Source organism: Thamnophis sirtalis, unplaced genomic scaffold (assembly GCF_051295495.1).
Source record: "Thamnophis sirtalis isolate CommonGarterSnake01/CBP01778 unplaced genomic scaffold, rThaSir2_p1.2 scaffold_10, whole genome shotgun sequence".
Taxonomy (NCBI): domain Eukaryota; kingdom Metazoa; phylum Chordata; class Lepidosauria; order Squamata; family Natricidae; genus Thamnophis; species Thamnophis sirtalis.
This window is the reverse complement of record NW_028261390.1, coordinates 41,504,716-41,526,075: the sequence shown is the minus strand read 5'-3', so window position 1 is coordinate 41,526,075 and position 21,360 is coordinate 41,504,716.

Below are 21,360 nucleotides of genomic sequence, written 5' to 3'. Positions count from 1 at the left end.
AGGGAATGCCCATCTAAGAAATCACATTAGTAAAAGTTTAACTTGCTTGCTGAGATTTACTGTATATTTTTCTCTGATTAGGAATAACAGAATGGATTGCAAAAAGTTACGCTATCATTTGATGGCAGAAAATGAGTTTATTTGGAATTATGCTGTGGTTGCCTAGAATTTCACAGTATAGAACTTGGAGTCCTAGATCTGATCTGATAAATTTGCATCCCCTTAAATTTAATACTTAGCTAAAAAAAAAACACCATACCTTTCTAGCATTTTCTAAAAAAAGTTAGGCAAAAGCAAAATATGCAAGATCTAATCAGAATAGACTTTCTCAATCTGATGCTGACAGATGAGTTGAAATGCTACTCCCCAAATTCCCAGACTTGTAAGAAAGCTAGCTTACAACAGAAAATGGATGTTCATCTTAGAGCATATTGATTTTACCTCTCTTATCTTCCAAAAACTGCCAAGTGTCCACATTCTCATGTTCCTTCCGTGTTCAATGGGAGGGTATAAGAATCAGAAGCCAGCTGTTCCCACCCCACAGCTCTCATTTTTTCCATGCTGAAGATTTTTTAAGTGGGGAAAATGAAATAGCCTACCAACCACTGTATTAGAGAAGTGGAAAATTTGTTGTTGATGCAACTTTAGAAGACAAGTGGGTAATAAAAGGGTTTGTCGGTGCTTTCCAGTTAGGGGAAGGGGATGTTGGAAGAAATGTCAATCTGGGTTCAGTTCCAAGTGGGAGAAAGACACTGGAAACATGAAGACTGCTTCAAAAGATGCTTTATTGATTAACAGGATCACATGACTTGAGATCCTGGGCAAGAAGGGAAGAGATGCTGAGAGTGCCTGGATTTTATACCCTCTGCTGGGCTTTGAATTTGAGCTTGTGATTGTTTGTCAGACTCCCATGGGGTCAGGCAGGGGTAACTCCATAGGTTGTCTTTTGAGTCCCAGGCTTGGTTGACTTTTGCTGGGTGATGATGTAATGAAAGGGCTTTGGGCAATTCCTACTATAATTCTGCCTGAAGAAGGTAGATCTTTGTTATGTAAAATAGACAGGCCCAGACCTTAATGGCCCATTGACAAAAGTGGGGGGCTGAGTTTCTGCCTCCCTTTTAGAGGAAATATTCTGTCCTTTTAATATTTCCTAAAATATTTCATTTTTCTAGGAGAGGGGTGGGTGCTAACTTCCTACAGGGGAAAATCCTGGAAGAGTAAAGAAGGTTGAAGTTCCTACTAATTTAAAAGCCTTGCACTGCTATTCCAGAGGATCTGCTGTACTTTAAGATGTCTTCTGAAACAGGAGCCAGGGTTTACAAGCCTTAAAAACCCCAATGTTATGGAAAGAAGGGCACCAATCACAGATTAGAATAGTCCTCATTTGAGAAGAGTAAACTCTCTTAAAGAGTAAACAGACGTGAATTTTATTCACGTATATTTATATTTGAATCAATGATACTGTATAATTATTGTGTATGTTATGGAGCCACTGACTGCACAGACAATGATTAACTGCATAACTCTGCGTGGCCATTCAGTCGTTTTCAAAATTTGCTAAAGGGTACAACAATACAGTTTGAATATCCCAGTAAAAGCAAAGTTCCCAGAAAAGAGCAAAACAACAACAACAACCACTTGTTAGAGTAAGGTGACCAGATGTCCCAATTATGGCGGGACAGTCATGATTTCACACAATTTGTCCCGCATCCCGGGGCGTTCTTAAAAAGTCCCAATTTTTGTGACCGGACCCGGAAGTAAGCCATCCCCTTCCGTAGCCCTGTATACCCATCCCAACCGGATGGTATTTTGTCCCTTCTGTCTCCCCGTTGCTCAGAAAAGCAACTTTGGGAAGGTCCTTTGCTAGCAGGCAGGTTCTAGGACGCCTGCCGCCACCAAAGGACCTTCCCGGAGTTGCTTTTCTGAGCAACGGGGAGACAGAAGGGACAAAGTACCCTCCGTTTTCCCCGTGCCACAAGGGCAGCAGGAAGACTAGGACAGAGATCTCCTCTCGGCTCCAGCCTGGGAGAGAAGCAGCAGAGAAAGGTAAACCAGCATTTTATATTTTATTTGCTTTATTTGCTTTCGGCCTGAGTGGGGTGGGGAAAACACCTTGCCAGAGTTTGCTGGAGAACTCTTTCTGAAGAGAGGGTTTGGGAACTGGGCGTGCGAGATTGGAGCGGGCAGGCAGGGAGCGCACTTGCTCCCCTTTTCCATGGCCCGCCTTTCCCCACGGAGCCTGTGGACACGGCTGCTGGCTGTGCAGGTGGCCTGGAGGGAAGCCCCTAACCTCCTGGTGTGGACCTGGCGTTGGAGATCCGCATTTCCAAAGCGTAGCATTATTTCACTCCTCTCCCATTTTCGGGGGGGGAGCTACGAGAAGCGGATGGTGGCCACTTGGGGAATATTTGTTTCCCCGGGAGATCTGCTCTTCCCCGCCCCTTACCTCCAAAAGGGAGGCCAGGCATGGGAGAGAGTGCTAATGATAATGACCGATTCCCTCCTGTTTCTGTGGGTTTGGGGGGGAAGGTAATTGCAGAGCCTGGACTGAAGTTAGGAGGCTGACTCGCTACAATAAGCAGTGACCATTATTTGGAGGAAGAAAAAGTGTAGCCGTGCGACGCAGATTCGCTCTTTCAGAACCTGCCTCATCTTTTTTTCAAATTAAAAAAAAAGCCTTTTAAACATTCTTATTCCTAAAGGCAAAAAAACCCCATGAAGCTTGCTGGAGAATGGAGCGAAGGTGATGTGCGAGGGGGAGGCGGGGTGCCGGGGGGGGGGGGGAGATGTTGCTGAAATAATTCGATCTGTCAGGAACTCGGAGGTGGGGGGGAGGTCATTGGGAAGCCTTTGCTGGCCTGACGCCAGCCGTAGCTCTGAAATTGCTTTTCTTTTTAACTGAAGCAACAAATGTTTCCCTTGCTTAACATCTCAGCATTTTTCGCATCAGGGCGGGCTGCAAGAGCTAGTGAGTGAAGACCTTTTCTGGATTGCTGGTGGTAGAGGTGCCCCCGCTCAGCAAAGCAAGTCCTTTGCGCTGGCTAGAAAAGGTCTTCACTCACTCCCTCTTGCAGCACGCCCTGATGCGAAAAACGCCGAGATCGGCGCACTTGGGGCTGCTGCTGCTGCTGCTGCTGCTGCTGCTGCGACGTCCAGGGGGGCTCCGTTGGTCTGGAACCCATCCGTGGGGGGTGGGATCGCCCTCGTGTTACTCGTCTTCCCAAATGGGCTGGTAAGGGGATAGAAAAGGTTTTTCTCCAGTCCCAGGTTTCAGCTTCTTGGCTTCATTATCTCTTTCCAGCTTCTTTTGTTGAGCCTGTAATTAAGGTTCTTTTTTATGTCTTAGGAAAGATCACCTGGTTAAAAAGAAGGAAGAGGCTCCGCTGGTCCGGAGCCCATCTTCAGGTTGGGAGGGAGGGAGAGACAGACAGAAAGACAGGCAGATAGAGACACAGAGAGAGACACACACACAGAGTGAGTGATTAAGTGAGTGAGTGAGTGAGTGAGAGACAGACACACACACACACACACACACACACACAGAGTGACAGAGAGAGAGGAAGGGAGGGGAGAGAGATAGAGAGAGAGGGAAGGACAGAGACAGAGAGACACACACAGTGAGTGATTAAGTGAGTGAGTGAGTGAGTGAGAGAGAGACAGACAGGCAAACACACACACACACATACACACAGAGTGACAGAGAGAGAGGAAGGGAGGGGAGAGAGATAGAGAGGGAGGGAGGGAGAGAGCTTTCAATTTGTAGGGATGCAACCTGGCTGTTTTTGCCTGCTCTCAAAAAGATGAGCAGGGTTGAACCTGGCTAATAATTGGAGGGGAACCCACCTGGGAATCTCAGTACTGTATATTTAATAGGAAAATATTAAAAATTGTCCAAAAGCAACAATGACAATTTCCATACTACTGCTAAGAAAATTACGACACATCAATAAAATTATAGGAGCTGAGTTTAACTTAAGAGAAACTTTTCTAAAGGTAGACAGTTATATAACAATTCCACAATTCTGAAAGAACAAGCTTGTTCTATAGGAAATTTAATGCTACAGCTGAATGAAGTAACACTGAAGATAAGTGCAGGTAGTCCTCAATGCACAACCACAATTGAGCCCAAAATTTATGTTGTTAAGTGAGAAATTTATTGAGTTTTGCCCCATTTTACAATTTTTCTTGCCACATTTGTTAAGTGAAAAAAAATTTTTAATCAACCCCCCACCCCGTCAATGGTGTCCCTCTTTACCAATGTTAAAATCTGCTCACCTTATGTGGGTTGGGAAATTGAAAATTATATTAGCGCACATTCATTATACTTTGTTAAAACAGAAACATAGATTTCTAGAAATAAATCAAAGTGAACCTATGGCATTCATTTCTAAGATGATGCTGCAATGTTCTTACACATGGTTGTAAGACTTCATTAAGGATATTTTTTGGTCATTTTGCACACACTTATAGCTTTCCATCTGTTTTTGAATCAATACCTTTTACTGAAATAAGCATGAGGTTTATATGAATTTTAAGCCACTCGAAGTATTATTTTCCTCACTTTATATCATCAAATATGCCCATCGCCGTTCAGGTATTTGTTACAGACATCCTAATATCTCAGAGATCCCTGTATATTCATCCCACAGATTGTGAGAGTTTATACAAAAACAGAGATATATTTGTGTTTATTTTTATTAGCTTTGTGCAAGTTAATACCTATTGCCACTGCCTCTATATAACAGGAAACTTTTATACTGTTATTAACTAATTGTATCTCAATTTCACAAAGTAATAGATTGAATGAGAAGACTCTTTATTAGACTGCATGATAGAGATGTAAAACTGTATCATCTAATAAAAATACTTTTGTCAAACGGATGAAGGGCCTAATTTTATTTTCTCACAATTCATGTTTTTCTCAACATCATTTGAATTCATTATTTTGACCCACATTATTTTGACCTACATGTCTTTAATCCAGTGGTGAAATCTAAATTGTTTCCCTACCGGTTCTGTGGGCGTGGCTTGGTGGGGGCGTTATGTGACTGGGTGGGATGGCTATCTGGTGATGTGACTGGGGGGGGGGTGTCAAAAGACAGAAACTAACTTTAACGATGTCCTGCTGAGCAGGGGGTTGGACTAGATGACCTCTAGGTCCCTTCCAGCCCTGGATTGCTGTGCTCTTTCAAGATATCCTCTGAAGCTACGTCTAGTGCCAGATTTGTGTTCCTCCCTCCCTCTCCTTTTTCCCTCCCTCCCTCTGTCTCTCTCTCTCTCTCAGCACATACACCCCTTCCCCGCTTTTTAAAGCATTTCCCCCCCTGCCTATTCGCTCAAACTGACAAGGAAAAAATGCTTTAAAAAGTGGGGAGAAAAGCTTCCAACAATTGCACAGTTCACAGCTGAGACGCACGATCCTCGGAAGCCTTTTTTTTTTACTACCGGTTCGCAGAACTAAGGATAATTGTCCCTCCCAGTTCAGCCGAACTGGGCTGAACCAGGAGGATTTCAGCCCTGCTTTAAACCCTTTCTATTTTCAGTCTTCAAATACAGCAATGGTAAGCTATGCACTAGAGAAAATGCACAGCATTATAACTTCTGTACCATTATTAAAGCATATTTAAATATTTTTTTCTGCAACGTAAAAAGATTTACTTTTGAAATTATATTTCTGCACTTTTCTGAATTGTTCATATGTAATATTTCTACATGAGAGTCAGTTGGTTAAAATATCAAGGTAGAAAGTAGGAGATGTGAATTTTATTCTCAACTGAGACAAAAACAGCCAGCTGGTTGACCTTGAGCCAATCACTCTCTGCGGTGGCAAGTTACTTTCAAAATCTTGCCAAGAAAACTGCAGGGCGTAATCCAGGTAATCACCAGGAGTCAAAAATGACTCAAAGATGAAAGAGAGCGAGAGTGGGGGGAGCGAGGAATAGACCGGAGGAAGGGAGGGAGGGAGGGAGGGAGGGAGAGAGGGAGGGAAGAAGGAAATCTATATAAGCATCTCTGCATTTATTCAAAAGCTCCAACAGAACCCAAAATATATATATTGACAAAAGTTAGACCGTAAATCTTACCTACAGTTTTCAGATGCCATTATCTGAGTTATATCATAGGGCATTTATACATCTATCTGGAGATCAAACTTGTCCTGAGCCTATTGGTCTTTTTTAAGATTATACATTATTATATCCTTTTTTGCATTTATTTACTAACCTAATTCTTTTTAAAGAATTCTTCTTCTTGAGCATTTAAAGAAGTCCTGTTACTGTAGGGAGTCAAGCCTATGCGCTGATGTTCTCTTTTAGGTCCATGGCAATCTCTAAGGAAGTTTCTGAGGTGAGACAGTGCCACTTATTTAACTTTATCTGCAGATATTTTTAAGGGTACATTTTTGTGTGAACTGGGCAAGACCTTGGAATATATGAATAAAGAATGAGACCCTGCTCCACTCCCTCACTGTCTACTGACTTATGGAACTTCAAAGAGTTCCAAAAACTAGGAATGGACTATGGTTTGGGGGTTACCATTACTCATGGCATTCTATTTCAAATTCATATGTAAAAGTAGACCAATTGTTATTTATTTGGCATCTTACAAAAAAGGGAACAGGGAAAGGGAAAAATACCGACATAACACATGCAAACATATTTAAACAAAACATTTTGCCTGTCAAAGATTTTTCTTTCATATATCTATCACTGCCCTGTTGTTTGCCTTTCTATATGCTTTCTCTAGATAAATATATAAAGTTCCCATGCAACTTTGTAATTTTGAATTGAATGTTCTCTTACATACGTAGAACCAGTGACGTGCAGTCAGGGGAGGCAGAGCCTCACCACTGTCATCATGAAAAGAAAAAAAATGTAAAAGGAAAAAGGCAAGAGCTGAGGTCGGGCTAAGCTAGTTGCTGCCAGAGTCACAGTGGATAACTCAGCTTAGTGCTTAACTGTTTAAAAAAGCCTCTAAAAAGCTCCCTCTATAATCTGACTTTAGGCGTTTTATGATCACTTGAGCAGAGTTAAGCAAGGGTTAAAAGCTGAAAAATTCCTGATGTAGATGAGGCATGTCGTTCTCCTGCCTCCTCCTGTAGAGGGTGCTTTTTTAAAACAGTTAAGCAGAGTCATCCACGGTGACTCTGGCAGCAACTAGCTCAGCCTGACCTCAGCTCTTGCCTTTTTCCTTTTACATTTTTTTTCTTTTCATGATGGCAGGCAAGAGCAGAGTTGAAATCCTCTCTGAAACAGCTGGAAAATGTACGTGTGGGTCAGAGAGAGGGGGAGGAATTCAAACTTCATCCTCCTGGTGTGGGGCTTTGGGCAAAGGCTGGAGGGAAGTGCTCTCCCTCCCCAAGTGTAGTTTGATTGCAGGCAGAGCCACTTGTCTTTTTAAATCTGTAATCAGTGAAGCTGGATCTTCTGAGGCTGGGGGAAAGTGTGTGTGCTCCAGTATGGCTCTTTGACTGGCTTCCTGCCTCCTCCTGTGGTCTCCCTGACTCCCTCCAAACCAACTTTGTGTGTGTGTGTGTGTGTGTGTGTGTGTGTGTGTGTGTGTGTGTGTGTTTGAGAGGGGGGAGGAAGGGAGAAAGGGAGGAAGGAGGGGAAGGGAGAAGAAAAAGAAAAATTATTTCGCAAAAGAGAAAAACAAATGCTGTCGCTTTAAATCGGAACTGAGCATGCCTGGCTGTGGAATTCTGGGAGTTGAAGTCCACAAGTCTAAAAACATTTGTGTCAGTGCCTCACCAGCCATAAACCTCACTGCATGTCACTGCGTAGAACAGAATCAATTATATATTTTGGGGCTTTATATGATGAGGGAAAGAACTGGGATGTTGCAGATAACTATTGCAATTTTAGCTACTTCTCAAATGCATAGGTATAAAATTATTAATTAGTTCTTCATTACATATTTAGTAGAATATTCAAAAACCTCGATTCATTTAATTGAGCTGATTTTTTTCCCTCTGTCAGGATCAAACAAGACATAATTAAATCATCAGTCTTGATTAATTATTGGTGAGTCAAATAATATAAACTTTTCAAAAGGAAATGTATGCCATAAATTAACTAGTTCCTTAATTGTGAATATATTGACTATTTCCATGATTAATGCTACGTTTAGAGGACTGCAGATTATATTTAAAGCTGTTCTGTTCAATATATTTTTTTTTAATTAGGTACTCCGTGATATTAATAGCTTTGGCTTTTCTTTCTCTTGTTATCACTGCTATGTGAATATAAGAGGCAAATTTAAATTACTACATTAAAATATTAATTAAGATATATTGACAAATAAAGAAATCTGTCTTAATAGCTTTTTCTTATTGAGAAAATATGAACCAATGCTATGCTTGCAATATGTCACTTGGTTACTACATATTTTATTTATTAAATCTGTTGTTTATACATATATATTTAATAAATTTATTTTAAATATGAAGGGGAACCATTCATATGAAATGGCCAAAATATTGATTGCAGATCTATGTCTGCCCATGAGAGGGCAGCAATATCTTAGTATATAAACTATATTCAAACTATTTAAAACATGAATATATTCACACCCAATTCAAGTAATGTAGCCCTGTGTCAGCTCTGATATTTATTCTCTTTGATTTTTGCCAAACAGAATACTTGTAATCTGCCCAACAGGCAAAATATCTGAAGAGACTAAAATGGAATGGGAACTGGTTGAGGTTCATTGTTTCTTTTTCCTTTCTTTCTTTCTTCTCTTTCACCATTGATTATGTGAAATGCTTTCGCCTCAGAAGAATTTGCTTATTCAAGGGTTGTCTTTTTTTAATCAGCCAATCAAACTTATCTTCACTTATTAAAGGCATCCAACTAGTTTCCCTTAGCTTTCCTGGTTGTGAATAATAATAATTTTAATCCAACTTTGTTGGAGCGCGACAGGTTGAAGAAAGATATAGAAACATACATCTAAAAAGAACGTGTAATTTTACCACCTTGAAATGGTGTTAAACAAACATATTTATGTTTTAAATTTTAACTGGGAAACATGTGAGAATTTAAATTAAAAATGCTTATTTTCTGAAGACCCCAAATCCCACAGTAGTTTTATAGTCCTTTGAAGTTGTGGTATGAATTCTTCAGTGCTGAATTTGTGGTATGAATGCTTCGTATAATTTAAGGACGAAACTTTCTTTCATTGATCTATTTATCATGAGATATAGATATTTTTACTATTGTTTTCAGTTACTTCCAATATTTTTGGAGAAGAAGCAGAGCATGGTGGGAAATCAAGAGGGAAATCAGTATTGAGTTCCTACATCCCCACATGCAATTCAAGTCCAACCCCCATTTGAATTCTGTTGACTCTTATCTAGTGTCATTTTCTTATGTGTAGGCATAAGCAATAAACCTTCTTAACTGGAACTTAATGTATGGTCCTGATTCTTTGCACTTGACAAATCCTGACAATGGAGATCACTTCACCAGATTGTAACTACATTGACTCTGGTAAAGTCATGTCTGTGTGATCAATTATAGCATCCATCCATTTTGCCTTCTGCTGGACGAATGGATCAGTGACATAATGTTCTGCCTGTTTAAAACCCAGTTTATTTAGTGGTTAAGGCATCAGACTAGAAAGCAGATGATTGTGTTTTAGTCCTGCTTTAGCCATGAAAGCCAATTGGGTGACTTTAAGTCAGTCAATCTCTCTCAGCCCAACCCACCTCATAGGGTTGCTCTTGTAGGGGGAAATAGGAGGATGAAGATATGTTTGTTGCATTGAATTATTTGTAAAAATAATAAATGTGGGATACAAATACATGAAATGTGTATGACAAATGTGCATGACGACCAGAGTCGCTCTATGAGGGAAATGGGCCATCTTTAAATAGCAATAGCAATAGCAGTTAGACTTATATACCGTTTCATAAGGCTTTCAGCCCTCTCTAAGCGGTTTACAGAGTCAGCATATTGTCCCCAACAACAATCCGGGTCCTCATTTTACCCACCTCGGAAGGATGGAAGGCTGAGTCAAAAATGAGACGGTGAGATTTGAACAGCCGAACTGCAGAACTGCAGTCAGCTGAAGTAGCCTGCAGTGCTGCATTTAACCACTGCGCCACCTCGGCTCTTATAGCAGTTAGACTTATATACCGCTTCATAGGGCTTTCAGCCCTCTCTAAGCGGTTTACAGAGTCAGCATATCGCGCCCACAGTCTGGGTCCTTATTTTACCCACCTCGGAAGGATGGAGAGCTGAGTCAACCCTTTGCTGGTGAGATTTGAACCACTGAACTGCAGATAACAGTCAGCTGAAGTGGCTGCAGCATAGCACTCTAACCACTGCGCCACTTCGGCTCCTAAATAGGATAAGTAAGTAAATACATTACCTCATATTTCAAGTAGAGAAGGGATGGGACTTTCATCACTGTTCCACTGTGAATGCCACTATATTATCTTTTGTTTTTTGTTCTTTGTCAATTGCCTTCAACTGTTCTGATGAACTACTAGGTATCTACGATAGGCCAAAAAAGCCACTATGAATTAACTATGAGATTATAACTAATTTTCAAAGTTGTTTTTGGCATTTATGCATTCTTTAGCCTTGGGCAATCATTTGAAATAGTTACATCATTATTTCCGTTTGTTTTGATTACAATAGTTATTTGTTAGCTTTATAAGGTAAGATTATATTGTTAATGTGAATCAGTTCTGTCTAACATATTACACAGGATTCTTGTGACTGTGAATCAGAAGGTGTAGCTTTCAGTTCAAGGAAGGGCTACGGCCAAATAATTTTGCAAGTACACATGGGAAGAAGTACGCAGTACAGACATTAGGTTTTTGCATACTCTGAGATTCCCACTCTGGGTTCTCAACTCATATATTGTTCAACTCTGTCCTAGCTACTCCCTCATTCTACAAAATAAGGAAGTAAAGTAAGTGGCATTGGCAAAGGGCCAGCCTCTTTTAGGCACTCACGTATGCCACATGCCTGACTACAGAGCTATACAGACTAGTTTTTATTACTTTTTTAAAAAAGCAGCATTAGTTGGTTCACCAGGACCATTCTTACCTGGAAAAAGCCCTCTGACAGGAATAGCATTAAATTTCCATTCTCTTGATCTTAACAGAAAAAAACAATAAGATATAAATCTTCATCCAGACCCATTTTATGAAGTTTTCTGTTTGAAAGTTATGAAGGGTATTTTAAATAATGATGCCTTTGTTCATATTTAGTTCACTTTTGTGACTTTGGCTGTTGATTATAGGACTTTCAAAAGAATTTTGTTTTTCCTAAAATAATAGATCCTTGTAGCATCTATTTTGTTTGTTGCTTGGTTGCTTGAGAGTCCACAAACAAGATGCAACAATGACTGGAGTCAGAGCAAATTAGTCATCCATACTGGAATATTCACAGGTCCAATCAGATATTTTAGAACTCTCAAGGGTTGTCTGTGGTTATTGCTACTGTTAAGAAATGGTGGACAAGAAAGGATATTCAGATGCTTTATGCAATTTATGGAAACCTTTCTGCTTTTAAATTTACAACTTTAACATATTCCACAGAAGAAAAAGGGTGTGGGGAGCAGAAGAAACAGAGTAATTCAGGTACCATCTTAATTTTATTTATGTTATCTTGTATTTATTTTTGCATTCTATATTTAATTAGATATTTAAGAAATTGGTGAAGAAATAAAAGAGTAAGAAAAACAACCAGGAAAGGGTTATATGGTTACAAGCATTATATGATAAAAAGATTTTTTAAAGAAACATTAATGAAGAGCTTCAGAGCATATTAAAATCAAATAAGTATTTAATGATTAGTAAGAACAGAGAGTATGAATTAGGAATCAAATTATACTTTACAATAATTTGTTTTGGCAAAGCAAAAATTTAGATAATAAAAATTTACAGTATGTTAAACCAAACCTAAATTTTCAGATTTGGCACCAGTTTTTAAAAGTTGTATGACATTTATTAAACACCAGCAGTCAAATAGAATTTAGAATGATTAAGTGGCCTAGTGGTGAAGACTCAGAACTTTGAGATCCTCCAGTCTAGGTTGCAGCAAATGTTTCTGTCCTAGGATGCAGAGAGAAAATATCTGCTTCAAACTCCACATAGGTGTCAGGAGGGGTATCCAGCCAGCAAATGCTCAGGTCCATCCAGTCACCTCAACTGTCCCAGGAATAGGGACTACAGGGTCATAAAAGGAAGATTTTTTTAAGAGCTGAAGATATATCAACAGAGTAGAAGGATTGGCCTTCCTTTCATTCTTTTCTTCTTCTACTATGACCTGATGAAATGGTTCCCTGCTTAGTGACTTTATGTTGAGTGTTCATTTGACAAGGTAATTTGAAATATGAAAATGCAACATAAATATGACATGTTGAAACACACACATACACATAAACTGAATCACTGCAAAATTGCTAAAATCACCTTTGTGTGTGTTTCTAAATGGATCATTGTTTATTATATAGATGATTGTTCTCAGGTGACTGTCCCTAATACAGATGAAACCATTGGCTCTTTCTCTGTAAGCAGAAGATATCTCCCCAGGTGCATTTTCCGTCTACTGCCATTATGTATGAATTGTTAAAAAATTAAGACAAGGCACAATACAGGAAGCAACTAACTACACAAGTCAGGTGCAAATGTGAGTAGAGTTGTAGTTATGCCTTATGTCAATGTTGGATTAACTCTTTTGCAGCCGAGAGCAAGAGGCTTTCTTAAAGGAGGAGTGCTGTCTGTGTAATGTAATGTATATTCAGTTTGGTCTTCCAGCTCCATACTGTTACACTATCTCCTCTAGGATCCTTTTCTTCAAGCACTTTGAGTCATTGTCTCTGAATGAAAATGCCTTCCAAGTCAAGCAATGCATTTCCATGGCCAAAGTGCACACTCTATTAGCATTCTGCTAGACTATTTTGCTTTTAAGAAAGAGTCATTATAGAGGGTGTGCTTTGCATTCTTTTCCCACTCCCACGTCTTAAGCCACTCCTTGCCTAAAGCATGTACTATTTTATTTCTTACATAATTATTTAAGTTTCGGTCCTGAGAGTACAAGCTGGGTTACAAAGTGTTCTAGAACTAAAAAAGTTACAAGCAAACCATCCAAATCCCACAAACTCCAAATGGTATTAAGGTTGTATTCTTATCTGCATGTGCTTGGGAATAAGCATCTATTCCCCAAGGAACTGTTAATTTAAAATGTGCATACTTGTTTTCCCTTGCCAATGTAAGATGGCCCCCTAAAGCTCAACAGTATACAATGCAATAGTTTAAAAGTATTTTTTCAAATATTCTATTTTAATTACATTGAGATCATGCAAATATTTTGAAGAGCATTCTGCAAAGTGAATGAATCACCCTTCCAAATCAAAGCAGCATGGTGGCATAGCATCAGAATTCCAGATGAAGTGGAACTTTTCATATTGTGCAAAAACTTCCACCAGCAGATAAGTGTGTAGCATTTATGGTTCATCATGACAATGCTTTAGAGAATCAAGGCTGCCTCACATATCAAATGAACAATGCTGAAGATATGCAATTTTTGTGGCAGTGGAAGTCTGAGTTTGAGTATGTCCTTCTGACCCCCCCATGTCAGGCAAATAATAATCATGCTAGGACTTAAAACATATTCTACTAATTTAGCTTGTTAACTTTAATTATAACCAATGATACAAACATACAGTAACATTGTTAATACAAACTGATGAATGTTCTTCTTTTGTTATCACAAAATGCTGCATGTAATCCAGGTATGACTATAGTTGGTAATGAAGTCAACATTTTTTGTCTATGAAAGGCAGATACAATTATCTGTGGTACTTTGGGTGAGGAATCTTGGCAGGTGTACAAGAACTACAACTTGGAATGTAAAAGGATTAAAGAATAAAAAGCATGAAATAACAAATTAAGTACAAGCATAGCTACAACTGTAATACTACTAGAAAGGGAAAAGATGTCGATCAATGTGCTGGCAATAAAATAAAAATGCATTATATCCCCTTAGTTATGTATACAAAATTTTATATGGAGTGTTATTGTGATGTTAGTGGTAAGACTATAATGTGTAGAGAAGTATGAAAGTTGATTCATGTTAACCAGAAATTAAGAGCAAATATTAGATCATATGATGAATGAGCACTTTAGATAATGTTCAAAATAATGTTTCAAAATCATGATAGAAACTCCATCTCTATAAACAGATAGTTTATAGAGATGGAGATAGGGAAATGAAAAAATGATGGTGTAAATTGCATTTATTATAGCTGTATTTCCTTTTTTCTCCTTTTTTTCCTTTATTTGTTTGTTTGTTTAGGGAATTTATATTGCCACCTATTTGCACATGGTGACTCAAAGTGACTTACATAATATAAAACACCATATAAAACCAATAAAACTAATAAAAGGTCATATAATAAACTAATATACTAAAATCACCCCTCGTCCCAGCGACAGCACCTCACATGAGCCATGTAATGGGCTCCATCCTGCTCTGGGTTCTCCAGGCTGGAAAAGTGCTAGAGGGGGGAACCATTTCAATCTCTGTGGGGATGATGTTCTAGAGAGAGGAGGCCACCATGGAGAAGGTCCTTCTTCTGGGTCCCACCAGATATATCTCCCTAGGGGATGGGACCTGCAACATTCCCTGTCTCCCCGCTCTGATGGGTCTGGTAGATGTAACCGGCAAGAGACAGTCCCTCAAATAACCTGGTCCCAAACCATGAAAGGCTTTAAAGATGATAACCAGTACATTGACTTGCACCCAGAAGCAAATTGGCAGCCAATGCAGTTCCTGCAGGAAAGGTGATATATGTGTACACCGGGGTCTGCACAAAACCATGCAGACCATCGTGACCCGTCAAAAGCACGGAGGACAAAATCGCGCTCGACGAAAGCGCGCATGTGACGTCATCACAGCGCGACGAAAAAAATTAAAAATTGAAATAAAAATAAAATTAAAGCAAGCCGATTCACATAAAGGTAAGGGTTAGGTTAAGGGTTAGGGTTAGGGTTAGGTTAAGGGTTAGGGTCAGGTTTAGAGCGTTAGCGTTAGGTTTAGCGTTAGGTTAAGGGTTAGCGTTAGGTTTTTCGTTACGTTAACGGTTAGGTTTAGGGTTAGATTTAGGGTTAGGTTAAGGGTTAGGTTTAGGGTTAGGTTTAGGGTTAGGTTTGGGGGGGTTAGGGGAAGGTTTTAGCTTTATTTTTACATTTTTCGATCACAGCGCGATGTTTTCGTCGCGCTGTGATGACGTCAAATGCGCGCTTTCGTCGAGCGCGATTTTGTCCTCCGCGATTTTGTGGTGGAACCGCAGACCATTGCATTTTGCACCAACTGGAGATTCTGGATGCTCTTCAAGGGCAGCCCCATGTAGAGTGCATTGCAATAGTCAAGACGGGAAATGACTAGGGCATGAGTGACTGTGAGTAGGGATTGTTGGTCTATAAAAGGGCATAACTGGCAGTTGTGCAAAGGCCCTCCTGGCCACAACTGCCACCTGCTCTTTGAGCAGGAGTCGTAAGTTCAGGAGAAGCCCCAGATTATGCACAAGGTCCGTTTGGGGTAGTGCCGCCCCATCCAAGACCTGAGGGAGCAATTCTCCATGAGCCAATGAACCCCAAACCCAGAGCCACTCAGTCTTGCCTTCGACTTGCATTTCTTATTCCTTTTCTGAATTTATACAATGTTGCTTACCCAAAAGAGAATAGCAATAGCACTTAGATGTAAATACTGCTTTATAGTGCTTTACAACCCTTAGCGGTTTTACAGGATCAGCATATTGCCCGCAACAATTTGGGGCCTCATTTTGCCCACCTTGGAAGATGGAAGGCTGAGTCAACCTTGAGCCTGGTGAGATTTGAATTGCCAAATTGTAGGCAGCCGGCAGGCAGCAGAAGTAGCCTGCAGTACTGCACTCTAACTACTGTGCCACTACAGCTCATGTAGCTTGAATAGTGTCACTGTTATATACATATGCACCTACTTAATACTCTTAAAATACTTACTTCTATTTCTCATTCAAGACATTCTGAAACCAGAAACAAAAATAAGGTACAGTATCCCGAGGCCCAGACAGATGTGATAGGACAGCATCTTCCTCTGCACCTCAGGAGACAAAGCAAGCTACATAAAATACACAGTGCTGTCCTTATTAAGAATATAGAGAGAAAATTGCAATAGTTTTCTTTTAATTTCTAATTACAGTTGCACAAGTGAACCCCTAATAACGTAGGTGGTAAACCCTGCTATAATGGGAGACCAATAAGTAATTTAAGCTAAAACCGTACAAACAAGCTTTTGTTTTAATAACAAGCCCTCTATGCAGTTTTTCCTGTGCCTATTATGAGTTTTCCTCATTTTTATTTTGTTTTTCACATTTTTGAACCTCGCATCTCTTATTTATCAAGTAAGCCTCTTGATAATTTTAAAAGGACTGGCTTGGCTCACAGGACCAAATTGTTTTCTTCCCATCTGTAAGCAAAAGGAGTTGTTATGTGACAAGCTTATGTTCTGTAGGAAGCAAATAGCCTTTCATTGCTGCACTGCCCTTGTAACTAAGATAACATATCCTTACAGCCTTTCTGTCCCCTAGTAGTTTTTAGGTAAGGTTATTTCAGTTTTTCTGCCATGTCATCTTTCAAAGGAATTAATGTTTTTAATTCAGATAATGGGATTGCTGTTAAAGAGTTGTGCTTGACCCTTGGCCCCAATAACTTGGAGAAAGGAAAAATGTGTTAAATATATCTTATTTAACTTATATCTTTAGTTATTTAGCAAAGATAACTAAATCAGAGGCAAAATCCCACACTTAGTGAATGAAAGACGAATTGCTAGGGAGAAAAATCCTGTCCAACATGTTTCAACAGAAAGTCTTCCACAAGGACAAAATATAGTATCAGTGAAGATACAATCTGGTTAACATTTATGTCAAAAACAGCTAGGTGCTGCCAAGGAATTGCTCTTTCCCCAGCTGAGGGACAAAACGGAGCTGGCCCAAGAGAAATCAACTTCCCCGACTTCTTCTCCATTTCAGTCAAGATACATTTTAACCATTTTAGCCAATAATGGCAAGCAGCATTACTTAAATGTGAGGCATACAATTATCTACCTGCATCTCCCTTTCTTGGGTAGTAGTAACAACAAGTGGTTGTTTCCTTTTAGGATATCCTATTAGCTTTTCCATAGCAAACACAGTTTTCTTTTCCAAGTGAGACAGGACTGTGATCAGATGACATACCGGTAGTAGGTGGAGACTTACAATTGTAATAAATGGTTTTTTAATTTTGGTTTAATTTTATCACCTGCAGAAGCAGTTTCTTTTTTACAAGCTATCCCTTGCTGTTGTGATAACCTCTGATTGCCTCTATCTCTTGAATTCCTTGGGAAATGCAGTCAACAACTATTACAGTAACATCCTTGCAGACTTTGCTAAAGAGGCTTATTCTAACAATACTGTGGTTTTTTAAATTTACAGAGCAATAAAGCTTGAGAGTCTTAAGCATTTTGATTTAAATCATTTTTTAAATCCAACTATTTAATTAAAAAGAATTAAATGCAAGTGCCCTATGTCTGAACTCTTTACCTACATCTTCCAAACTTTTTTTTAAAGAACTGGAGTGTGGATATTTACAGTGACGTGCGGTGAAGCTTCTGACTGGTGAGGCAACACCCCCCCCTCCCAGCAGCAGGCTGGAGCGAGAGCGGCGGAGGCAAAAGGCGAAGAGGGGTAGGGGGGGTGTTCCAAGAGGCCCCCTCGCCTTTTGGCACTCTGCAAGCCAGGCCCACAGCGGCAAGAGGATCCGCTCCGCTTCTATCGCTCCCCCCCCTCCACTCCAGAGAAGCCGGCTGCGAGCGAGTCTCCACGAGCCCCGGTTCCCTCTCCCAGCAGTCCCAGGAGGAAATGGGCCAGCCCCGCTTCCCTCCCCGGACTTTCCGGCAATAGAGGACAGCATTCCGCTCCCTCCGCTTTCTCCCAGAGCTCCAGCAGGCCTGCCGAGGAGGAGCCTGGACAAGGCTGGAGCGAGAGCCATGGAGGCAAAAGGCTGGCCACTCGGGGCTTGGAAGAGGGAGCGGAATGCTGTCCTCCACTGCCAGAAAGTCCGGGGAGGGAAGCAGGGCTGGCCCGTTTCCTCCTGGGGCTGCTGTGAGACGGAACCGGGGCTGCAGAGACTTGCCCGGCCGGCTTCTCGGGAGCGGGGGGGGCGATAGAAGCGGAATGGATCCTCTTGCCGCTGCGGGCCTGGCTTGCGGAGTGCCAAAAGGCGAGGGGGCCTCTTGGAACACCCCCCCACCCCTCTTCGCCGTTTCCTCCTGGGGCTGCTGGGAGATGGAACCAGGGCTGCAAACACACTCACCCACCCCTCTTCGCCTTTCGCCTCCACGGTTCCTCCTCGCCCCCCACCTCCTCCATCCCCACCTCTGTGTCCGCCAGGCGTCTCGCGTTTATGCTTGCCATAAACGCGAGACGCCTGGCGGACACAGCGGGGGGGACGGAGGAGATGGCGAGGTGGCAGCCGGCGAAGAAAGGGGAGAGGAGGAGGAGGAAAGGAAGAGGGGAGCAGGATGGGGGGAGAGGGCTGCCCCTCTCTTCTCAAACAAACAAGGCTCCCCTCCCTGCATCTGCTCCTTCCCTCTCTTCTCAAGCAAACTCTCTCTCAAATTGAGAGAGAGTTTGTTTGAGTGAAGTTAAGAAAGAAACACACACACACACACACACACACAAAATAAAAACAAATTACAATTACTTAAATTACAAATAAATTGAATTCCTCCCCCCTCCCTCTGACCCACATACCTTCCAGCTACGCCAAAATTCCAGATTCGGTCTAGCTAGGCTCCAGGGCCAGGCAGGCTAGGATAGTGGCTCCTAGAGCCACCACGTGCCCTCTGCAGGAAGAGGCCCGAGAACTATGGGCCTCATTTGCATACTAATTTTTTTGCTTTTAGCCCTTGGTTAACCCTTAAAAGGCAAAAAAATCGACTTCCGGGGTGGGACCTTGCTGATGGCGGTAGCTTAATGAGCTGCCCCTGGGTTCCTGGCTGCATTATCTGCCTAAATACCTGGTAGATAAACTCATTCTTCAGGCAAAGAAAATGAGAGAGAGATCCAGCTGGCAAGAGCTTTTCTTTGAAGTTTGCAGCTTTTTTTTTGCTGCGAACGGAAGGGGGGCCTACCGAAGGCTGAATCACACCTCCGAGCCAGGAACTTCTGCCGTAACCACTACGGCGCAAAGTAAGGAACCCCCGCTTAGGACAATTTTTGATATATATATTTGAGATTAATACAAGCAGAGTCCGTACCCAAGAACTTTATCTGTCCCCCCCCTTTTTTTAAAAAAAGAAAGAGCTTTCTTTGTGCATCGGGTTTCTAAAAAAATAAGCTCCTAAAATGGCGGATGCCACATTCTTAACTGGCCGACAGAGAGAAAGATCAAAGGAACAGCCAGATAGCATTCTCTGACTAATTAGTTTTGTTTCTCTGAAGACCTACCAAGATTTTTTTTTCTTATCAACTTTTAAAAGCTGTAAAAGCCTCCTTGTTAATATAGAGGCATTCTAAACAGAGATGAATATGAACTGTTTCATTACAATGCTAATCTTTTGAAACTTGCTTTGTTACAATGCTCTTTTCTGAAACCTTTTGAAAAACTTCTAAGAACAAATAAAGGGGGGACTTAATACTTTCTTCTCTCGCAAGCTACACAACGAGCCAGCAGAGTTTGAATAATTGTTGAATAATTGTTTGAAGAAAAGAAATAATGGCATCAAAATCAAAGTCGGGGAGACGTCCTTTTAGGAATACACCTCACGCACTTGGCACAAAGTTGCAGCTTTCACCCTCTACGCCCCCTACTGGAGATTTGCTAACGAAAGAATTTTTTTTTGAGACTCTTAGAGAATTTAGAGAGGAGATAAAGAAACTTAATGCAGACTTATGTGATAAGCTTGATACTAAGATTGCCAAAACAAAGGACGATATGGTGGGACTTGTAACTGTATTGACAGAATATGTTGCTGGAATGGAAGATAAGCTAGAGGTTCTTGATGAAGCCAACACTAACTTGACATCCAAAATTGAAGTGATGCAACAAAAAGTTGAAAACGCAGAAAAACAAATTGTTATGATACACTACAAACAGATGGAGCTTGCATTAAGAGTTAGGGGGCTGCGTGAAAACGAACAGGAGAACTTGAAGCAGATTTTCTCAGAGGCCTTTAATCGTCTGGTGGGAAGACCGGGGATCAACTTTGACTGGCAGATCGAAAAAAATTATCGCATTAACTCTTGGGCGGCAAAACAGAGACAACTTTCTCGAGATGTAATTATATATTTTACTACAAGAGAGTCTAGAAACGTGATACTACAAGAGTCTTATAATACCAGGCTACAAATTGGCGGACAGGACTTGATTGTCTTGAAAGAAATACCACCCCAAATGCTAAGAGCCAGGAGAGATTATGCTTTTCTAGTGGAAGAACTCAGAAACTGTCAGATACAGTATAGATGGGATGTGCCGTTTGGTATTATAATTACATTTGATAAGCAAAAATATCATCTCAACTCTGTATGGGAAGCCCGAGATTTCTATCACAAGACCCTGAAGGTGGGATGCCCTGAATCATCTGGATCTGGAGAAAGACTACGAGAAGGACAAGATAAACAGCAAATCACACAACTACCAGACAGAAAGCACCATTTCCTCCTTCTGGAAGGGCAAGGGACCAGAGAACAAGGACCCAGCCATACGACTACCAGACGAATGGGAAAACAAGGCAGATTGCAACAACCTCAATAATCATCGGCCATTGATCAAGGAGTTATGTCTGAACTCTTTACAGAAGAGAAAGAAAATATTTTACTATCTCAAACAGTTCAAGAACGATATAACTTGTGTGCAAGAAATTCATATTAAATTAACTGATCCAAAATATCTGTTCAACCTCGAACTTGGTCAATATTTTGTGACCTCTGCTACGCAAAAGAAAAATGGTATAGTTGTATATACTTAAGAAAAGACATTAAGGCTGAGTGAACTGAAGCAGATCCCTTTGGAAGATATATCGCATTAGACCTAATTCTAGAAGGGAAAAAGACTTGATGGACAACTTCGAATTGAGAAATGTTTGGCGAGAAAGAAATACAGAGGCGCATGACTTCACCCCTTTTTCTGATGGACATCAATCCCTTTCAAGGATTGACTTTATACAAATCACTAATGATTTATCTTCTAGGGTGAAGAAGACAAAGATTGCGGCGAGGGTTCTCTTGGATCATAACCCAGTCTGGATGGAATTGGGAAGGGTAGTGCAGGCAAGAAAGTCTTGGAGGTTGAATGGGAGTTTATTTTGATATGAAAAGTATATTAAT